Raw genomic sequence first — 19,871 nt, 5'->3', positions numbered from 1 at the left:
CCTCTTGTTACAACAGTTTGTGATGCAGAGGAAAAAGGTTGGCTTGCAGTTTGTCCCTTATCTGAAGTGTTGACTGTCTACGTGTCCTAGCTAACAGTTAATAACTCCACTATGTACATTGGATGTAGAGAGAGCAGCACTGCATAGATGCTTGTTGAAGTCCTTTTCACTGGGGGATTCTGAGTCTTTATATAACATTCACTATTCTACACCTTTTAAGTTGTTCTGCTTCTCTAAAGGAATACTGACTGAAGCTGATAACAGGAGAGGTTCCAAAGCAGTCATTAGTCACTGTGGCATTTGAGCACTTAAAATCTGATTGGTCAGCATTGAGATTACCACTGCCTTTCAAGTCATTTTTATATTGATTACAGGTTGGAGTTACATTTTCATAGGTTGTATTACACAATCAAATATTAGTTAACAACTTAGAATTTCATCTTTACAATTTAATCTCCTCTAGAAAATATTTAACCAATATGTTAGTGCCATCATACTGTATACTTCTGGCAAGGATACTGATAACATGACTATGATATCAGAAAGGTATTCTTGAATTGTCCCCAAGATCTGGAATAGATCTCTGGTCAAAGATATTAATGGTTCTTTTGTCTTTACTGGTGAAGGTACTCGTCATAGTTTACATATACACTGGTAAATAAGTAATCATCTCCTGGAAATGCCTGTTACATAGAATCTTTATAAGCAAAGCTTTGAGTGGCTGAGTAGCTATTGAGACAGAAAATGAAGACAAAAGTAAGTCAATTGCTGAGAATGATAAGGCATGTGCACTACATGTGCAGATAGAAGCCAACACAATGCAAGATGGCAACTCTTCATCTCAGTTACTTACTTACTACTGGGTATTGTTGGGATTTTTGTCTTCATTCCTGTGCAGTCATTCTCTTGAGTATGTTTGAAATCTCTTTAGTTGAAGACAGGGGTAACTAATTATAAGGTATTACATTATGACATGAGCATTAACACCCAAAATCAAACAGAATAATCTTATTCAATTATCATTTCCATTTGTATCGAGAAGTTTGTAATCCTGTATTTCCAACTGATAAAATTCATTCTTAGCTAAAATGCAGATGACAAAAATCTGTGTCTGTAACTTGTTTAATTTGTCTCAGAAGCAGGGACAATTTAGTCTTTTTTAGTAATATGCACATGAATTTTCTTAAGATAGTGGCAGTAAAGCTTCCTGAAACCGTTTTTTTCTTTCCTTATTATTTTCTTCAGAATTACATAGATAGATTCTGATTGCAAATTATATTTACAATGAGTAAAATAAATGAATACGTTAACAAAAATTAGGGTGAATTTTATTCTTATTTGTAAATGAAAATGGTTATTATTGTTTTAGCTGAACTTTAATTTGTGTTTGTTATAAATATTTTAAATATATTGAAACCAAAGAATTTTTAGCAATATTATCACATAGAAATGATCACTGAAATCCTCATTACTCTATGTTGTTCTACTTTTTTTGTTATTTTATAAAAATTAATTCAAATATGATGAATGTTGATCTGCTATATAGTAATATAAAGTTCTCTATATTAAACATACAGAACTACATTATTATGATGTCTGAAAATTCTGAACATATTAAAAACAATCCCAAGGTGTTGCATATTTAGAATTAAGACAAAGCCATCAGTTCACAGGACTGGATATTTGTAACCAAATGGTTGTTGTGCATATGTGGGCAATCTGGTCATTGCCTTCATTTTTAAATACATTTTAACTCAGCTTTTTGATTACTACTTCCTCCTAACTATAGGCATTGTCCAGAATGACTTCAGAGAAAAGCATGTGCAACAAAGTGACCTTGTGTTCCTCATGTTCCTTTGAATGGCCTTATTCTCACTCTCATTGATAGTCTTATGATAAAACCCTGGGTTTTTGACCAATCAAACAAATCTTTTTCCAACAACTTCTTCTTCTTTGAAACAATTGCAACACATTTTTTTCTAACATTTTTTCTTCTGAGTTCCTCAAAATTTTGAGTGGAATGCCTTCCCACCTTTTTTCTGATTTATGTTTATCAAACTTTTATTTAAAAAAAAAATAACATGCTCCAAGTTCCACTTTCATCTTAAATTTCCTTGCTTAGATGTTTGTACCTTATCTGCTTGGAAAAAATGCCATTCAAATATAACTTAAATTATTTCCCTCTACCTCAGCTTTGAAGAAAGTGTCATAACTTAGAATACTGAAGCAGCAGTCATAATTCAATCACCACATTTTATAGGCCTTGCAATTTCTACTTGGCCACCTATAGTACTAGGACTCTTATAACCCTTCTTTATTATGTACCATATACCTTTGTCCAGAAAGGACTGGACAATGAGGCAATGAGGGATTGAATAAAGGACAGACACCCTGATACATGTCCAGAAAAGCCTCAGAGACTTTATTATTTATAGCATAAAATGGAAGAGTTAGGAGGTCTTTGGAGGAGGTGTCTGTAGGTTCATGAGCTTAGGTCCAATACATCTCGAAGAAGAGATGCAATTGCTAGGTTCTGCAGACACTGGCCAGTCATTTTTAACACTCATAGTTGGGTCAGAAGGCTTTGCCAATTCCAAACTTTGCCTGTCTGGGGAAGGCATTATATCCTTGACACAGTAGTGTCTGTGCCAACAATAAATATTAAGCAAGACATCATTACCACTTTACACAGTCACCCTAGGTTTCCTTGTCTCCCCACACTTCCTTTTGTTCATAAAAGTATGTTTCCAGCATAGAAAGGCAAACTACTAGGCTAATAGATTGTTGCATCTACCCCTGTGTGCTCAGCTTCAAGAAGTAGAATACCATACATAAGAAAAGATTGTTGGGTCTCATTTTCCTTGCTGAGCCCAGGCTCAAGGTTGTACAACATATAGTTGAATAGACAGAAAACTAGTATCTCTTAAATCTTCCCAAGTAAACTGACTTCATTTTCAAAAAGTTATAGATAATTTTAACTAAAATATATACTGTGTATATATTTAAGGAAACCATTAGTGAAACTAAATTAATGGTAAAATTGTAACTCACATGTGCATGGAGTTAAAGGAAGCCCAAGTACTAGACTCATAAATAGAATAGCAGTCTGATATTTCATAGTAAAAATTAATGAAAGTCAATGACAACAGCCAGAAAGATATAGGATTTCTCTGCAGATGTCTTTTCCCTTTGCTCAGCATTCCTTACTTTCCTGTACACTGTGCAGAGTCACACTTGAATGACTTGTTCCCATCTACTGTAGCATGCAGCATGTCCATTGTTGCCCTCATTTTTGCTCATGTCCAGGCAGTGAGGTTGATGAAAACTTATTTAGGAATGTTCATTTATGTACATATGTCACAACAATTAATGTAAAAAGAGTTCATGAATTTGAAAAAGAGCAAGGAAGAGTACTTTTGAGTGGAAGAAAAAAAGGGTAAAAAAGGGTAAAATTAAAATAAATAGTTTTATGAAATGTTCCTTCTTATAAGAAAAAGGTGAAATGATGTAATTTTATTATAATCTCAAAAATTAAATTAAATATCTTTAAAAAAATATTCCTTCTTATACAAGGGAATCCTGATAAGATTAACAGTTTGACAGACTGACAGAAGGAGGAGTGATCAGAACATAATAGTGGGTTATTTTAAAGTGTTCAAAAAATTATCAACTAAAAACTCATTATTCTACCAAAATTTCATAAAATGAAAATGGAATAAGAATCATCTCATATCATTTAAACTTAGAGAATCCATTGCCTTACCTGAGTTACTTAAGTTTTTTAGTCTGATAGCAAGGTCATGACTTTTTTTGTCATTTAACATAATTTTATTAAGTTAATATGGAATATTATATGCATTTCTGTAGTCTATTGGTCATTATACAAAATGTTTGCATAAGTATCAGAAGTCTGATATTTTTATGACCAAATAACATTCTATATTATGAGCAAACAACAAATTTTTTTAAATAAAATATAATTACATTACTTTCTGCTCTTCTTCCTCTATTCAACCCAACCCATGTCTTTTCGACTCACTCCCAAGTCCATGGCTTCTTTTTCTTTAATTATTATTGTTACATATACATCTATATGTTACATATGAGGAAATATACAAAATAGAATATGCAGCATCTATTTACTGTTGTTTGTATGTGTATGTTTTAGTGATGATAACTTGATATTGGACAGCCAGTTAGGGACCTAATTCCAGAAGAAGACTAATTCTCCCTCTCTCACCAGTCATTAATTGCCTTACCTCTCCATCTAGGTATGGAGCCTTGTGAGATGTTCTTGTAATAAAATTGGCAAGTAAACTAGTGTTGTGATCGTTTAAGGTTTTTCAGGTAGCCATATTTTTGCAATTTCAGCAAAGCAATAGTAATAGGCTGGTATTTTCTATGACCTACTTCACAATGAGTCTCAAAGCTATGAAGTCAAACTAAGGAAATTTATTAATTTGTTAAAGAATTTTCAATTCATTTAAAGCTTTCATTATACAGTTTTATAATGAAAATGTATAATGGTGTTATACTTAATTCTGATTCATTAATAACTTAGAATATATCTCTTGTGTTTATGCTCAAATATTTTTAGAAATATCAGCACCATCAATTCTTACAAAATTGTCTCAAATTACAAATAAAATTAAAGCTGACTAATTATAACTCACTGTATTGCTATGCTGAATAGTCAGATTGTCAAAATGCCTGATAAATGCTCAGTTTTATACCTGTAATATAGTCCTGAATTCAGCTTTCAATGGAGAAGCTTCTTAATGCAGCTGGTAGCAACTGACACAGAGAACCCATAAGCAGATAAGTTGCTGAGAATAATTAATAATGAAATGCTGTTCCCTAAATGAGATAGCCATATCAGCACTGTCCAAGACTTGGGGAACACAGAGGAAGAGCAGGCAGAAACAAAATAAGTGCCAGAGGACTAGGAAACATGCAGTTAAAAAATGTCTTTTTTTTTTTTTTCACTCATGAACTAACTGAACATGGTTATCTGCATAGAACTTGCAGTCAACTGGACTGGACCTTATAAAATTTCATCATTGAATTGAGATGGACTTATGTGGCCCTACTTTCCCATGAGAAACTACTAGCAGTTAGTAGTTTTTAGAGGAGCGGTGTCCTTTTCTTCAGCAGAGTAGGAACTGGCCAATTATTCTTGCTTCAGTAACTTACCTATAGTAAGAAATTACCAGTACGGAGTCAGGTAGAAATATAAGGGTATTTAATAGGGAAAAGCCTTACTTACAGAGTGAACCAGCCAGACGGTGGTAGTCTGTACAGCAAGAAGCAAAGAGAGACCGAAACCGAAAACCCAGTCCCCCTACTCACTCTGACCACGCCCTCACAAGCCCTCAGGTACTCCTGTAGCCAGCCCCTAAGAAGGCGTGGCTACAGCTTCCCCTACAATTCCCCTTTTAGTCTAAAAGAGGATTAAAACTTAACAGTATAAAGGTAAAATATAACTAAACCCTAAAGTCATAAGCTATTCCTAACTAGGTATATACACTATCCTAAGTGACAACAATGGGGAAAGGGGGCGTAGCATTCTCCAAGTTACTTCCTGCTGAAATGGGACGTTGATAGTCATATGGGGTCCTGTAGAAAGAAAATGTTAGTATCCAGTCCATGTTAGATGGGATTCACTTGATTGAAGGTCTCGCTTGAAATCCTCAACTTGATTGAAGTCAGTACCCGAACCTCTGGCCGGAGTGTCAGTTGAAATGGAGCAAGTTGGATCCAGTGCAGTCGAGGAGATGTGGCCCATTTTCTTTCCAGGGTGTCCAGGGATTGCTGTCAGGCAGGTCTTCATTGGCTGTGTGGGACTCAAACATAAACAGTTAGCAGAGAAATGTTTGCTTGTGTATGTACACATGCTAGGGAATGCAACCATGAGAGCATAACAATTATGAAAGGGTGTACACCTTGAGAGAAAGATCCAAGAAAAGACAAAGACAGTCCCCAAATTCTTCTTTTATTCTGTATTACATCAATTGGCTTCTTGATACAACACAGAAACACTAAAGCTTAGTTAAATAATGTGCTTGGATTTTAGAGGAGGAAAGCCAAATCCACCTCTAAGTCCAGCATTGGTTTAATTGAATAGGGACTAGGAAATAAAGAGAAATAGAGTTTTTTGAGAGACAGCTGTAAAGTTTACCGTATGGCACATTCCTTCTATTTGATGGTTATAGCTACCTTTTCTTCTTAAGTATCTACCCATGCAGTGTCCTTTGCCTTCTGAAGATGAGTTTTCCTGTGAAGATAAAAGCAAAACACTTCCCTTTCCTTTGGGAGGCTTCTATTTAGTTTATAAGATATACCTTAGTAGAATACCTGTCATTTGTCCTTGTTGAGAGGTTTTTCCTTTTCCAGTCGAATCTTGATCAACTTTGATGGTATCCAAAGTTTTTCTTCTCCTGTAGAAACCAATGCAAAACCCCTACCCCAACGTAATACATGTCCTGGTTTCCATGCAGAGGTTAGTACATCTTTGAAGTATACTGGCTGATTGAGTTAGCAGTTTTTTCCGTAGTCCAGGGTCTTTCTGCAGCTGTTTGTCCTTTTTCATTGGCATTAAGAAAGTTTAGTGTTAATAAAGCATTATGCAACCTATGTTTGGGGGGTTTAGTCTTCCAAGCTTGTTTGTTGAGCATCTCCTTAAGTGTTCTATTAGATCTCTCAACCACTGCTTGTCCTGTAGGATTGTGTGGTATACCAGTAACATGCTTTATGTTATAATATTTGAAAAATTGTTCCAATTTCGTAGAGACATATGCTGGAGCATTGTCAGTTTTTATTTGTGCAGGTATACCCATAACTGCCATCACCTCTAGCAGGTGTATAATAACAGAATCAGCTTTTTCAGAGTTAAGAGCAGTAGCCCATTGGAACCCTGAGAATGTGTCTATGGTATGATGCACATATTTCAAATTTCCAAACTCTGCAAAGTGAAAGACATCCATCTGCCAAACCTCATTTCTCCGAATGCCCTTAGGATTACAACCTGCTGGCAATGGAGTTTGATTATAAAAGGAACAAGTAGGACAGTTTTTCACTATCTCCTTGGCTTGTTGCCAAGTGATAGAGAAGTCCTTTTTCAAACCTTTGCTATTTACATGATGTTTCTTATGAAATTCTGAGGCTTCTAGCACACTTCCAATTAATAAACGATCAATCTCATCATTGCCTTGTGCTAGTGGGCCAGGCAGACCCGTATGGGATCTGATATGTGTAATATACATAGGATTACTTCTGTTTCTGATAGTTTCCTGTAATTGTAAAAACAGAGAAGTTAATTCTGTATTATCAGGAACAAATTCTGCAGTCTCAATATGTAACACGACTCTCTCTGCATATTGAGAATCAGTAACTATATTAAGAGGTTCTGTAAAATCCTTAAGTACCATGAGAATTGCATATAATTCTGCCTTCTGTACAGATGTATATGGACTTTGAACTACTTTACTTACCTCACCTGCTTTATAACCTGCCTTACCTGATTTGTTGGCATCAGTGTAGAAGGTAAGAACTCCAGAAATGGGAGTTTGTCTTACAATACGTGGAAGAATCCAGACTGTCTTTTTTATGAATTTAATTCTGTCAGTTTTGGGATAGTTGTTGCTAATTGTTCCCAAAAAGTCAGTAAGAGCTATTTGCCAATATTCATTATCTTTCCATAAGGAAGAAATTTCTTCATTAGTTAAAGGTACTATAATTTCTGCTGGATCTTTTCCAGTTAGCTGGCGAAGTCTTAATTTACCCTTTAAAATCAAATCAGAAATCTTTTCTATATATGTCTTTAACTTTTTATTCTGTTTATGTGGCAGAAATATCCATTCCAATATAGTGTCTTCCCTCTGCATCAGAATTCCAGAAGGGTATTCTCTGGATGGCAAGATAACCAGAATACAGTCTAAATTAAGGTTTATCCGATCTACATGTGCATTCAATATTCTGTTTTCTACCCATTGTAACTCTTTTTCTGCCTCATCAGATAATATTCTAGGACTGTTTAGGTCCTTATCACCTTTAAGGGCCATTTTTAAATGCTTTAAGTCATGTCCTTCTACACCAATAATTGTCTGTAATTGAGAAATTTCCCCTAATAATTTCTGAAGAGAATTAAGAGTTTGATACCGATCTCTCCTAATTTGTACCTTTTGAGGTCTGATTCTCTGTAAGTCTATCTTGTAACCTAAATAGTTAATAGAATTTCCTCTTTGTATCTTTTCTGGTGCAATCTGTAATCCCCAACGAGGCAGAACTTCCTTCACCATTTCAAACATACGTTCCAAAGTTTCCTTATTAGAATCTGATAAAAGAATATCATCCATGTAATGATAAACAAGGGATTGTGAAAATTTCTTCCGAATTATTCCCAAAGGTTGCTGTACAAAGTGTTGACACAAAGTAGGGCTATTTAGCATTCCTTGTGGCAAAACCCTCCATTGATATCTCCTAACTGGCTGTGAATTATTAAGAGTTGGTACAGTAAATGCAAATTTTTCTCTATCATTTTCCTGTAACGGTATTGTGAAAAAACAGTCTTTTAGATCAATGACTATGATAGGCCATCCTTTAGGTATTAAGGAAGGTAATGGCATTCCAGGTTGCAGAGAGCCCATTGGTTGAATTACCTTATTTATAGCTCTCAGGTCTGTCAGCATTCTCCACTTACCTGACTTCTTTTTGATGACAAAGACAGGAGAATTCCAAGGACTGGTAGATTCCTCTATGTGTCCAGCATCTAGCTGTTCCTGTACTAACTTTTCTAAAGCCTCTAGCTTCTCAGAGGTCATAGGCCATTGTCCTACCCAAACTGGTTCATCTGTAAGCCACTTCAATGGCAGGGCCTTTGGCTCCTCTGAAGGTCCATCATTTGTACCTAGTTTCTGTACAGCGTGGATGGTTGGTAACCGTTTTCCATAGCGTCTCACCAGATCTTTTTCATAATTTGTATCTGACACTGGAGGAATATTAATCTGAGTATTCCATTGCTGTAAGAGATCACGACCCCAGAGATTTATAGCTATATCTGCCACGTATGGTTTCAGTATCCCTTTCTGTCCTTCCGGTCCAATGCAGACCACTGAGTTAACACTCTGTCGAACTCTAGATAGAGTTCCAATTCCTAAAAATTGTACATTTGCCTCTCTAAGAGGCCATTTCTGAGGCCAAGACTTTTGAGTAATAATAGTTACATCCGCCCCAGTGTCCACTAAGCCAGAAATAACTTTATTATTAATTTTAACTTTTAACTGAGGCCTTTTATCATTAATAGAAGCTTGCCAAAATATGCGTTTCTCATTTTGTCCATTCACACTTGATTCTTCATCACTATTCAAACTACCATCTAGAGCAATATCTTTTTTCACAATATGCAAAGAACTGTCTATTGTTCCTGTGAGAGATTGTCTTCCACTGCTATTGGAAATGACCTGACCTTTCTCGATGTGGGGGCCTTCTTGAGGCCCCCCCTCGGGGTTTCCCGACCTTAAGGGGTTTCCTTGTATGTCCCTGGTCGATCTACATTCATTGGTCCAGTGTCTGCCCTTACCACATCTTCTACACAATCCAGAAGGCAGTGGCCTTCCATATGAGGCATTGTTAGAATTCATTTGTCTACAATTTCTCTTAGTATGTCCCATTTTACCACAGTTGAAACATCTAGGTTCCTGGAGCCTTCGTGGTCTCAAGGGGAAGGCTCTTCCTCCCCAAGGTTCTGGTTCATAGTAGTAGTAACCTCTAGCCTCTTGGTACCTATGTTGACCTCTGTAAGGTGCTTCTCCTTGCCAAGCCCTTACATCCTCACCTCTAGAACTTTTAATTTCCTGTTGCCGTTTTAAACCTTTGGAGATGGCTTCTCCTACCCAAGCTCCAGTATCTTGCACATTATAGTCAATGTTGGCTGCATACAAAACCCATTCTTCTAACGGAGCTGATCTGATCTTTAAAGGCAAAAGTATTCTTTTGCATATAGGGTTTGCATTTTCATAAGCTATTGTATATATAATTGATTGTCTTGTTTCTGGATCTGTTACCTGTAATTCTACTGCCCTAGTTAACCTTTGTAAGAAGTCCTGGAACTGTTCTGTAGGTCCCTGTTCTATTCTGGTATAAGCTTCTAGACGTTCTCCTGGCTCACGAACCTTATCCCAGGCATTTAATGCTGCTTTCCTGCAAAGAGACAGTATATCGTCATCATATTCAGCCTGAACCTGTGGGTCAGCATAAATACCCTGACCAAGAAGCTTATCTAGAGGGGCTTCAAAACCTTCCTTTATGCCCTGACGTTCAAGGAGCTTTGCCTCTTCCCTTACCAATGCCTTCCACTGGATTTGGCATGAATTCTCAAGTACAGCTGCTACCAATCGTTCCCAATCTGTGGGTGTCACCCTGTTAAAGGTTGCCCATGAATGTAATAGCTGTTTTACGTATGGGCTATGGAGACCATATGAGACAACTGATTCTTTAATATTCTTAAGATCCTTCGGCTGTATAGGTTGCCATTCATAAACCATTCGTCCATGAGGGTGTTTCTTAGAAGCTGGCTTTTCTACCATGGTAGCTGGGTACACTAATGGTGTACGAGTAACAACCTTAGAAGAATAGTCACGATACCTGGGTGGAGTAGGTGCCTGGGATTGGAGTGATTCTGCTTCTGAGGCATCCCACTGATCTTTAAGCCTAGCAATGATATCCTTTTGAAAAGTTTCAATCTCCTTAATCATAAAAGATTCCAAGCACGTTAGTGAATCTGTAAATTGCTCTAACTGCTCATCTACACGTTTTTCTAGGTCTTTCATACGATCATCCTTAGACAGCATCTGGATGGCATGGAAACTGCCTTCTAGGTATTGGAGTCTAGATTCCAGGTCATGATTTGCTGATTTTGAGTCCTCAGCAATCGACCGTATGGACCTATGTAATCTGTCAGCCCTGTACTGTAAATTATCTTCCAAACATTCAAATCTAGACTCAAATTTCTGATCTGTTACCTTGGATGCTTCAATAACTGATTGAATGGCATTGTCCAATTCTTCAACCCTATGCTGGGTATTTTGCACCGTTGTGTCTAGTTGATGAGTAACATTGCCTATCTGAGTTTCTAGCTGGCTACAGATATTCTTTAGCTGGTCATGGTCTTCTGACAGCCTAGCCTCTAAGGCCTCAGACATGGAGGATCTCTCTGTGTTTATCTTATCATAAATACGCTGTATCTCATCAGACAGCTCTGTCTTTAGTGTATTGGACACAGAGCCAAGCTTATCATCCAATTTCTGTTCCATTTGCTGCACAATTGTGGTCTGACCTAATCGTAAAGCTGTTATTTCCTGTAAGCAGGTGGTGAGGTTATCCTTATCTCTATTCCTGAGTCCTCTGGCTAGTAATACTATTTGTACCAGCAAGCTAACTGCCATGACAGCATATAGGCCAATAATTGGCAAATTAGCATCCTCCTCAAACAGTGAATTCACGTAATAAGCAAAAACATTACCAATTTCAGCAAATGATAAATATTCCGCCATGATTTTACCTGATTTCTACTCCAGATGCAGTAAATATATTTGACCAGCAGGTAGCACAGGCCTTCAGTTATTCCGAGGCGTTTGGCAGCAGTCGGTCAGCAGTGGAGAGCGGTCACAAAAGCGGCTGCGCTTATCTTAGAGAGTATACGGCTTTTCAGCCGCACCTTACAAAAGCGGCTGCGCTTATCTTAGAGAGTATACGGCTTTTCAGCCGCACCTTACAAAAGCGGCTGCGCTTATCTTAGAGAGTATACGGCTTTTCAGCTTTGGCTTTCCCGTTCTGCTGCAAGGGGAAGCCTCTGCTGAAAGCCGAAACTTACTCACCTCTAGGCAGCTAGAAACTGGGTGGATGACTGAGCAGCACAGCTGCCGTGGGTCAGCTGCTAGCCGGCAACGCCTGTGGAAAGAGGCTTTCCGGGCCTAGGCGGCGGGCCCGATGGAACCCACAGCCTGTCCCAAATGGGGTGTGGGTTTCCAATATCCCGCTTCTGACAACCAGATATAGTAAGAAATTACCAGTACGGAGTCAGGTAGAAATATAAGGGTATTTAATAGGGAAAAGCCTTACTTACAGAGCGAACCAGCCAGCCGGTGGTAGTCTGTACAGCAAGAAGCAAAGAGAGACCGAAACCGAAAACCCAGTCCCCCTACTCACTCTGACCACGCCCTCACAAGCCCTCAGGTACTCCTGTAGCCAGCCCCTAAGAAGGCGTGGCTACAGCTTCCCCTACACTTACCACCCATTCTTTGGCAAGAAATTTTTCAGTTGGTCACTGGGGTTGTTTGAAAGAAAATGGCTCTCAAAGGGAGTCACACTATTACAAGATGTGGCCTGGTTGGTGTAGGTGTGGTCTTCTTGAAAGAAATGTGTCCCTGTGGAAGTGGGTTTGAGGTCTCATATTTGCTCAAGCCATATCCACTGTCTTTGGACCACTTTCTTTTGCTACTTCTCAGCTACTTCTCCAGCAACATGTCTGTCTGCATGCTATCATGTCACATGATGGTGATAATAGACTAAACCTCCCAACTGTAATCCACCTCTATTAAATGGTTTCCTTTGTAAGAGTTGTCATGTCATGGTGTCTCTTCACAGGAATGCATATACAAACTTAGACATTCACACATGAAAAGTAGACATGGGAATATGAGAAAGACATAACTAGTAGACAGTTCCAGCGGCATACAGAATGGAATATAAGAAAAATGAGGACTTACGATGACTAAAACTAGTTATATAAAAGTATGAATTTGTCAAATACCAACTATAGTGGAACACAATTAATGCGATCACAATGGAGTCAGAACTAGTTTGAAAACAGATGGTTTATTAGGAAGTACTCATGCGACGGAGCCAGTCCTGTACAGCCAGGCAGGAGACAGAAAATAGAGCCACATGCGTGCCTCCCTGGTATTTAAAGCCTTGCTACATCACTCTGCCCATGCCCAAGTGTCACCTGTGCCAGCCCTCAAGCGGGTATGGTCAGCACTTCCCCCCTACAACTAGCATTTAAAGTTACATGGTTAAAGCTGAAAACACCAATGAAGACATTTTAGAAAGATAGTTATTCTTATACTGTCTACTTCAGTTTTCATTAATAACGACTGAAATATCCTTGCCCTTGAAATGTACTTCAGCTAACTGTGGCAAGGGGAAAAGGCTCTAATTATCAACTGAGTCAATGCTGTTAGAAGAAGTTGGAAAGATTCTACACTCAGCCACACTTTCTATAAAGATATTTGTTACTGAATTTTATGTCAAATAGACCATGAATTCAAACCCCTACCTGGAGCTGAATATCAGCCACTGTTCCCAAACTGTCACTTTCTTGTCTATACAAATATGGATACTCTCATAATTGTGCTGTATACTACCTCCAGTCTCTCCTTCATATCGTTTCCCATATGGGTAACTCGACATATACTTAGTGTTGTTTTCAGTTTCCTCTTTTCAATGAACTATTGTTTCTGTGTTTTCTACTGTCTTCCCACAATCAACCACTTAGCATTGATCAAATTTTATTGACGACACTGATTTTCCTGTGTCATGATTAATCTATTCACAATGGGTAATAGCAATCCATTCTAAGTGTGGAGCATTCAGGATCAGTGTATCTGAAATGTCTGAGAGAAAAGAAAAAGAGAATATATTGTTTGCATATATCTAAAAGATTTCTGGAGATTTTTAGATCTTTGGGGTGATAATATTTTTAAACAGACAAGTAATCTTTGGGCATATTTATATAATACATTTATAATACAAAGATGGGATATTGAAGTCCTGTGTAAATGTAATGAAATTATTTTAAATTTCCTTCAAAGATACAATAGCTTTCACAAATCATACCACAAAATGTTAAGAAAAATTTTCAGACATGTAGATTCTTTGAGATAATGTTATTATTCAAATCTAGACCTTGAGAAAAGAGTGATTAGGACAGATACCTAGGAGACATGAGCAGTAGAAGGTCTTGGAGCTAGAGATTTTGGTCTATTTTTGTTTGTGTGGGTGTGTGGGGGGGCATCTCCCTGCACAGCCCTGGCTGGTCTGGAACTCACAGAGATCTGCCTGCCTCCAACTCTGCCTCCATCGTGCTGGGATTAAAGGCATTTGACAATACACACAGTCAAGGGTGTTGGCCTTAATGATATTGGAATCTTTCTGACTAGAATCCTATACTTAGAATTCTCTTTTCTGTGCTTACTTTTTACAGGACCAATGATCCTGCAAATCTGTTGTAATTACAAATTACAATTCAGAACTTAAGCAAAATGGATGGTTAAATGTAGATACACCTAGGCAACAGGCAGCCCTGCTGGCAGCTTCCTCTATTGAGTTTTTCTTTCAGGATTTCATAATCCAATCGCATATTTAAGAAACTTAAACATTTTTAAAATTGAAAGAACTCAAGAGAGACATGTTTTTTTCCTTTTATGCGGTCTTGGGATATCCAAAAGAAACAAAACTTTCCTGCCAAAGGAAATTGCTTTTGTCATGTTTTAGTTTTACTGCTACAAATGGGAAAGAGTGTGGAGGAAGCCCAACATGCTTTTTGCTGTCATATTTCTTTTTTTATACCTTTGTTTTAAATGCTGTCATTGAGTTCAGGGGCCAGGAGAGGGAGATATTAATATGGAGATCATAATATGGACCTATTTTAGAATTCCTTTTGTTCTTGGCAAAGCATGTACTACGCTAGGCCAGGAGTATTGCTGAGGAGGCCACACAAAAGAGGGTTGTAAAAGTCAAGAATCTTTGTTTTCAGTGATAATCTTATAACAAATGGGAGCCAGGTGTGCAATATTTGAGTTGGCTGCTTTCACAGCTTTTATTTATTTTTCTTTAGGTGTGCAACAGCAAAGAAACCAAGAGGAAAATACAGTCTTGTGGGGACTTTTTGAGGTAATTTTTAAAATTTTTCAGTAATTATAGCAATTTATAAGACAAATATGAATAAAAACACAAGTATTTGGAATAACACATGAGTTTTGGAATCGCCCCAAATGCAATAAACCTTTCTTTTTCAACTATTCAAATGATAAAATATCAGTCTTTAGTTGAAGGCCACCCATTTAGTTTCAACTTCTTAAAGTATAGATTGTAATAAGTCCTTGAAAATAGACTTTGATTCTACAGCCTAAGACGTAGAGAGACCCAGAAATGATCATATAATTGCATTTTTCCTTTTACATGTATGTTCATTTGACTTTTATGTACAATAATAATTTTATACATTTTAAGGGCATGATCAGCTATTCCTTCCTGAATGATTAAATTAAGTTACTGAATTTACCAATCTCACATATACTTTTTTGCAATATAAATGTTTGGAATTTATCCCCTTGCTAATTTTGAATTTCACAGTGTGTTCTTATTAACTATAATATTCCTGTTTTATGGTAGGTCTTTCTCTTATCTATCAAAGATATTCCTCTTGTCTAGTCTTGTATCATTTGACTAACAGCTTATGGTTCCTTACAGTTTATCTCAGTACCCACTATGTCTATGAACTGGACAATTTAGTTTCCATATGTATGTTGGATGATGAACTCTTTGTCTTTCTGTGTTAACCATGTTTCAGTTAGTAAAACATCCTTCAACATTTTTCAGGTTGTTGCTTCTATATCTTGGCTCTTGTTAAAAATGCTAAAGTGAACTCTCAGTAGTGAAAATACCTCTTGGCACTGTGATATTGGCTCTGTTGACTAAAATCCAAAAGTGGGATTATTGAAGTGATGGTTACTTTTAACAGAAATTGGACAAAATCTAGAGTCATTCAGAGTAAAGTCTCTAAGGACATTGGTACAGGATAATTTTAGGCTCATTATTTGATGTGAGAAGACTTGCCTGTTATGGGCAGCACTATTCCTTGAACATGAGGACATGAAATAAATGGTAAGAAAAAAAATCTAGCATTCATTCATTCCTTATGAGTATGTGCTCTTGAGTATGTGACTAATGGTCTTACAACCTTAACTTCCCAATATTAATGGGCTGTAACTTCCTTAAGGACCTTCCCTGTACTAGCATTTTTTTTCCCACAGGGCCCCCACATGACTATCATCGTCCCATTTCAGCAGGAAGTAGCCTAGAAGATGCTATGCCCCCCATTCCCCATTATTGTTTATTAGGGTAGTGTAAGCCTAGTTAAGAATGACCTTCTTATTGTTTAGAGTTGGGATTGGAAGAAGGTGTTCAAGTTAGACACCTTTTCCACATGACTTTAAGACTTAGCTGGAATAGACATAGGATGTGCCATAGCAGATTATTGTATCTTCTTGTATTTCACCTTTATGATTGTTAGTTTTGGATATTTTACACCATTAAGTTTTAATCTTCTTTTGGACTAAAAGGGGAATTGTAGGGAGACACCCTAGTCCCTCCCAATAGTTATGGGACAGGTGCCAGGTGGACCCTGGACTCACCCATAAGGGCGTGGTGAAGGAAAGCCGGTGTGACTTAAGGGAGCTTTTTAAGGGCTGCACCGGAAGACCCTAGCCTTTTTTCTGGCCTTGCTTGCTGGGTTCCTGTAACCTCGCTCTGGCCTGCGTTTTGCCCTGGTGTTTTCTTGAATAAAGAGACTTTACCATCCCGGATCACAGTTCATCTTTGAGCGCACGCTGCAACCTTTCATCTTCAAGACTCATTCTCATTTTCTTGAGCAGTTGCCATACTGATTTCCAAAGTGGCTGTGCAAGTTGGCACTCCCACCAGCAGTGGAGGAGTGTTCCTCTTTCTCCGAATCCTCTCCAGCATAAACTGTCATTGGTATTTTTGATTTTAGCCATTCTGACAGGAGTAAGATGGTATCTCAGAGTTGTTTTGATTTGCATTTCCCTGATGACTAAGGATGTTGAATACTTTCTTATGTGTCTTTTAACATACGAAAATCCATCAATGTAATCCACTATATAAACAAACTGAAAAAGAAAAACCACATGATCATCTCACTAGATGCTGAAAAAGCCATTTTAGATTCCTCTATTGAGAATTGTCTATTTAGTTCACACTTTTTAATTGGATTGTTTGGTGTTTGGGGGACTAGCTTCTTGAGTTCTTTGTATATTTTGGAGATCAGCCCTCTGTCAGATGTGGGGTTGGTGAATATCTTTTACCAGTATGTGGGCTGCCATTTTGTCTTGCTGACTGTCTCCTTTGCCTTACAGAAGCTTCTCAGTTTCAGGAGGTCCCATTTATCAATTGTTGACCTCAGTGTCTGTGCTACTGGTGTAATGTTCAGGAAGCAGTCTCCTGTACCGATTAATTCAAGGGTATTTCCCACTTTGTGTTCTAATAGGTTCAGTGTAGCTGGATTTATGGTGAGATCTTTGATCCATTTTTGACTTAAGTTTTGTGCAAGGCGATAGGCTTGGGTCTAACTGCAGTCTTCTACATGTCTGCATCCATTTATGCCAGCACCATTTGTTGAAGATGTTGTCTTTGTTCCATCGTATAAATTTGGATTGTTTGTCAAAAATCAGGTGTTCATAGGTGTGTGGGGTAATATCAGGGTTTTCAATTCTATTCCATTGGTCTACCTGTCTATTTTTGTGCCAATACCAAGCTGTTTTCAGGACTATAGCTCTGTAATAGAGCTTGAAGTCAGGGATGGTGATGCCTCCAGAAGTTCCTTTATTGTATAGGGAAGTTTTCGCTATCCTGGGTCTTTTGTTTCTCCATATAAAGTTGAGAATTGTTCTTAAAATGCGAAGAATTGGGTTGGGATTTTGATGGGGATTGCATTGAACCTGTAGATTGCTTTTGGCAAGATTGCCATTTTTACTATGTTGTTCCTACCTATCCAAGAGCATGGGAGATCTTTCCATTTTTTGGTATCATCTTTAATTTCTTTCTTAGAGACTCAAAATTCTTATGGTACAGGTCTTTCACATTTTTGGTTAGTGTTACCCCAAGGTATTTTATGTTGTTTGTGGCAATTGTAAAGGGTGATGTTTCTCTGATTTCTTTCTCTGCCAATGTGTTATCGGTGTATAGTAGGGCTACAGATTTTTTTTGAGTTAATCTTGTATCCTGCCACTTTGCTGAAGGTGTTTATCAGCTGTAGGAGTTCCTTGGTAGAGTTTTTCCGGTCATCAATGTAGACTATCATATCATCTGCAAATAGTGAGAGTTTGACTTCTTCCTTTCCGATTTGTATTCCCTTGATCTCCTTTTGTTGTCTTATTGCTCTAGCTAGGACGAAGTATGGAGAGAGTGGACAGCCTTGTCTTGTCCCCGATTTTAGAGGAATTGGATCGAGTTTCTCTCCATTTAATTTGATGTTGATTATTGACTTGCTGTATATTGTTTATATTATGTTGAGGTATGTTCCTGTTATCCCTGGTTTCTCCAAGACCTTTATCATGAAGGGGTGTTGGATTTTGTCAAAGGCTTTTTCAGCATTTAGTGAGATGATCATGTGTTTTTTTTTTTCTCAGTCTGTTTATATGGTGGATTACATTGATAGATTTTCGTATGTTGAACCATCCTTGCATCCCTGGAATGAGCCTACTTGATTATGGTCGATGATTTCTCTGATATGATCTTGTATTCGATTTGCTAGGATTTTATTGAGAATTTTTGCATCAATGTTCTTGAGGGATATTGGTCTGTAGTTCTCTTTCTTAGGTGTGTCTTTGTGTGGCTGGGGTATCAAGGTTATTGTAGTCTCGTAAAAGAGTTTGGCAATGTCCCTTCTGCTTCTATTTTGTGGAACAATTTGAGGAGTATTGGTATTAGTACTTCTTTGAATTTCTGGTAGAATTCTGCAGTGAATCCATCCGGCCCCGTGCTATTTTTGGTTGGGTTTTGATGACTGCTTCTATTTCCTTAGAGGTTATAGGTCTGTTTAAGTTGCTTATCTGTTCTTGATTCAATTTTGGTAAGTGATAACTGTCCAGAAAATTGTCCATTTCCTTTAAATTTTCCAATTTTGTCGAGTACAGATTTTGAAAGTATGACCTGAATATTCTCTGGATTTCTTCAGTGTCCGTTGTTATGTCCCCCTTTTCATTTCTGATTTTGTTAATTTGCATGATCTCTCTCTGCCTTTTGGTTAATTTGGATAACGGTTTGTCTATTTTGTTGATTTTCTCAAAGAATCAACTCTTTGTTATATTGATTCTTTGAATTGTTTTCTTTATTTTGACTTTATTGATTTCTGCCCTCAGTTTAATTATTTCCTGGTGTCTTCTCCTCTGGGGTGAATTTGCTTCCATTTTTTCTAGAGCTTTCAGCTGTGATGTCAGATCTCTAGTGTGGGTATTCTCTAGTTTCTTCATGTGAGCACTTAGAGCTATGAACTTTCCTCTTAGTACTGCTTTCAAAGTTTCCCATATGTTTGGTTATGTTGTGTCAACATTTTCAATGAATGCTAAGAAGTCTTTAATTTCTTTCTTTATTTCTTCCTTGACCCAGGAATGTTGCCAATACATGTTTTTCAATTTCCATGAGTTGGTAGGTTTTTTGCACTTTGATTTGTTTTGATTTCTATCTTTAAAGCATGGTGGTCTGATAAGACACAGGGAATTATTCCAATTTTTTTGTACCTGTTGAGGTTTGCTATGTTGCCATGAATGTGGTCAATTTTTGAGAAGCTTCCATGTGATGCTGAAAAGAAGGTATATTCTTTGTGTTTGGATAGAAAGTTCTATAAATGTCTGTTAACCCCAATTGGGTCATAACTTCTGTTAGTTCCTTGTCTCTTTGTTAAGTTTCTGTTTGGTGGTTCTGTCCAGTGGTGAGAGTGGGGTGTTGAAGTCTCCCACTATAACTGTGTGAGGCCTTATTTGTGATTTCAGTTTTAATGTTTCTTTTACGAATGT

This window comes from Cricetulus griseus, chromosome 2 (assembly GCF_003668045.3).
Source record: "Cricetulus griseus strain 17A/GY chromosome 2, alternate assembly CriGri-PICRH-1.0, whole genome shotgun sequence".
NCBI classification, from domain to species: Eukaryota; Metazoa; Chordata; class Mammalia; order Rodentia; family Cricetidae; genus Cricetulus; species Cricetulus griseus.
The sequence above is the reverse complement of the archived record's forward strand: the minus strand, read 5'-3'. Positions refer to the sequence as shown.